Source organism: Pteropus alecto, unplaced genomic scaffold (genome assembly GCF_000325575.1).
Source record: "Pteropus alecto unplaced genomic scaffold, ASM32557v1 scaffold35, whole genome shotgun sequence".
Taxonomy (NCBI): Eukaryota; Metazoa; Chordata; class Mammalia; order Chiroptera; family Pteropodidae; genus Pteropus; species Pteropus alecto.
This window is the reverse complement of record NW_006437828.1, coordinates 11,763,372-11,767,707: the sequence shown is the minus strand read 5'-3', so window position 1 is coordinate 11,767,707 and position 4,336 is coordinate 11,763,372.

Below are 4,336 nucleotides of genomic sequence, written 5' to 3'. Positions count from 1 at the left end.
CCTTCAATCAATCAAAAAGCTCTCTGTTATTACACGGAAGCACAGCAGCAACTGTTTAATAGTTTAATTTTAATCAGTTCTTTTAAATCATAGTTTGCATGTGTAATTGTTTGAAATGACTCATAACTGTTTGGAATTTCAAATGATTACTCATTTCTGTCACGTTATGATTTGTTACCCATTTATTCAATAGACACATATAGTATTAAGTATGACACGGTCAATGTTCTAAGAACTTTACAACAGTAAAAGAATTAATATCCTATTAAGGCTATGAGTAGTGTAAATACTATTATGTCTACTTTACCGATGGGGAAACTGAGGTATAGAAAACCTAATTAGCACAGCTGGTAAGTGGCACAGCCAGAAATTAAACTCAGGACCTTTGCAGCAGGATCGGCACTAAGTCACGCTGCCTCTCATTCGTATTTAATTATCTTGAGACGTGTGCACATATTTGTGTGTGTGCGCCCACACAAGGTTCACTGCATCCTAATATTTTCTTCCAATTATAGTTTCTTCCTGGAGCTCTATGTTTTGCTAAGTGTACAGTCGTTTAAAATTCTTCAAACAAACAGCTTACTGGGTCTGATAGTCCTGGAAGTTTGCAGAGTCACGAAGCGTTGTCTAATCCTTAGGAGGGAGGTCGGGCTGGGAAGAGAGCTCCTGAATGGTGATCGTCTTTATTTGAGCACTTGTAACCCTTTCTAGAGCCTTCTGTCTGGGAAGGAAGAGGGGATACACCCAGTGACGCCTCATTATTATCACCAGTAGTCCCTAGAGTTATTTTCAATTTCAGACTTTTCCTCTTCTCAAGGAAATGTTTTCTATTATTTGTTTAGTGGTTCGATTTTTCCTACTTGATTGTCTGTATTTCAGGTGTTGATTTCCTGGCTATATTCCCCGAGCATCTTTAAATCTTGCAGTATACTTTGTATCATCTCATATTTTAGTCTTTGTTTTACATAAGTCATGTTGCCTTTCAAAAATCAACATCCTAAAATTCCTTGATTAGAAACCGTACTTCATTTGCAACAGATTTTGTCGTTTTATGTATGAAAATCTTGCATGTATTCTTAAGAGCATGAAATTATTTTATTTGATTTCATAAAATGCAGGCATATTGAATATTTTAAAATAACGCGTACTTCATAAATTTATACATACATATGAGATGTCTTTGTGACATGGAATGAAAGTAAATGAAGAAGCAATAAGCCCAAACTCCGCATCTTCGAAGTTTACCACCGTTAGTGGATCAGCTCATTTTAGCTACTCAATAAATACAGTTAATTCTATGACTAGTTGAATGCATGAAATAAATATGGAGTTCTCTTTATCATGCCTGTTAGGAGATGAGAAAATCTGAAGCCAGATCTACTTCATGTTCGGACACCACTGAGAGAGAGAATTGACTGAGTATTCTGACTCCAGAAATCATATTAATAGAAGAATAATGTTCTATTTGTCTCGATCTAAAGATTTTATAAACACAGACTGGAAGGGTGCAAATTTGTTCTTGCAAACACATGGGTCAGGCTTTTCCTTATTAACCACCGGGGCTGAGGACGCCCTGCTGTGATGTTTGCCATTCAAAAGGAACTCCTGTACAAGGGAGTTTGATATAGATATATATATTATTGTGTTCATTACTTATTTAATAAAATCACCACGTTTCTCTGAAGTCAGATGTTTCTGGTACTCACTCTCTTTCGGAAAAGCAATTCAGCCTGAATTGGGTCAGACACAGTGTGATCCATGGTGAACTCTGCTCACCTGTGAGTTTGTTATCCATGGACACACACCTGGATGTGCCACTTACGTAACTGTAGCTTGACATGCATAAACGTCACACATTCGGTTTACGCTACGACCGTGCAAAATAATGGCAGTGAACGAGGGGAAATATTTTGTTTCCTTAATAAACTTACCGCTGTTTGTAGGAGAATAAACACATTCAACGGTGAGGAAGGTCGACACGCTGTTTACACAATAAGTATGAATTTTAAACACAGAGAACGCAGGAGATAATTTGATTTGCAGAACAAGCGCAATGCGGTATCACGTAGAGTAACGGGCATTTTGAACCCACCATTCATAAAATCCCAAACCACATGACTCTCAGCACAGAACCTGCATTTTCACTGTTTCTGCCAGTATTACAACATGGCCTCAGGTTGTGGTCCAAAGGGCATTTTAATGATATTTATACAACAAAATGAAAGAAAAGAAAAATCAATTTCTATGCCCTAAAGACACAAGTCCTAGTACTGGATTTCATCAGACTCAGTTGCTTCCTAGCAACTTAAATAATAACCCCAAACTACTTAGGGGGTGTGGGATTTACTGCAGAGGTAGCTAGTACTCTGTTTTTTTAATAGCAAAAAGAAAAAAGAAAAAAGAATCATGTGAAATATATATAAAGGGAAGAATAGAAAGTTTTAAAAAATGAAATTACTTTTGCTATTCATTTAGTTAAAATGAAATTACTATGTAGTAATCTCCTCCAGCAAAACGCATACAGAATGCACAGGACACATTTACCCTCTAAAGCAGATATCCCTGAGTTATAAACATCTATAATTATGTATTGGTGCATTTTTCTGGATTGTTTTTAGGTATCTTCAATTTCTCAAGTGGCCCTTGAGAATCTGGGATCATCGCTTCATGTTAAATGGGAAGGAGGCTAACATTTATTAAGAATCCACAACATGTCACCAGCTTGAGAAATCTTACATTTAATTTTCACAGTAACCCTCTGAGAAAGCTACCAATTCTCAAATGGCATGCCCGTGTTCTCACAGCTGGCCAGGGGTGTCAGGAGACGTCACCCGACACCTTCAAACGCCGAGTGCAGACTGTTTTTATTTCTTCTCAGAAACCACATACATACGTATCATTTCCTCTTCGTATATTTTTTCTTTCTCTATTTACATACATGGATCAAATCTAACCTCGGGATGTATACCCAATGTTTGTTTTTTGAGTAGATTTGTAGACACAAGCATATGTGTGCATACCCGTACAGAGACTACCTGTATCCAATCTCATTGCACAGCGTCTCAGAGATGTAGATCTTATTGATTTATGTGATTGCAAATAATTTTTAAGAGTAAGAGATGAATAAATTATGGAGTGTTGCGGCTTTTAACACTGGAAAAGCACTAATGGACCATGCAAGGTGTGTAATGTGGCAGGATATTTATAGAACTCAGAATTCTAAGAAGAAGTAAGCACACATGCGTACTGCTCTGATTGGTACCAAGTACCAAAGTCCATTTAGCCCTTTACACTTTCCAAATCCTTTTTAATCACTTTATTATTTATGTCCTATCAGGCCAAGGCATAGTAAGAAATCATAGTCTGAAGGGCTTGTCTTTTAATCCATTAATGCCTACGCCCATAAAAGAGAATGCTGGAGGATAGTGTCTATGGAAATTAAAAATTAACTCACTTAGCAGCATGCACCTGATCCAATGGCAAAATTCCCCTGACAATAAGCTCTCTGTCCGTGTGGGGTGCGTTCAGCAGCTCTGAGCTCCAGGGAAGCGTTTTGATGCCGCTGTGTTTTAGTGAATTCTCTTTAGTTATGCGCCAGGGGAGACACGTACGTGCAGCATTAACACTATGGGAAGAGGGTTTGATTTGGTGGTTTTCACACACTTCCGTGGATGGAGTGAGCCACATATTAAACTTTCCCCTCTGAAATGTGAATAGTGTAAACTTAGAAAAACACTCATTGGAAAAATAAAAGCCATTCAAATTCCTGCGACATCATAGGTATGACCCATATTCACGGGTTCATTTCTCTTTATATTCCCATTAGCGACTGGATGAATACTTTTTAAATAGGGTCAGGAACTGTCTATATCTAGATATGTACAGAATGCCGTAGAAAGCTCAAAGTTATAGAAAAAAATTCAAGGACCAAAATTGTAAACATTTATAATATCGTTTTCATAATTCAGTGCTGAGGATTGATCTTATGTCAATTTGGCTGGGCTATGGTGCTCACTTTTCTGAGTGAACACTAGTCTAAATGTTGCTGTAAGGTATTTTTAGATATCATTAACAGTGAAATCAGCAGACTTTGAGTAAAGCTGATTTTCCTCCATAATGTGGGTAGACCACATCCAATCAGCTGATGACTTAGAGGAAAGACTGAGGTCTTCTGAAGAGGAAAGAATTCTGCCTCCAGGATGCTGTCTGGGCTCCACTGAAACATCAGCTCCTTGTGGAGTTTCCAGCCCGCCAGCTTGTCCCGAGGGCCAGGCTTCCCGGCCCCCACAATCCCGTGCGCCAGTTCCTTAAACTAACCAGCCACCTCCTCCCTCCC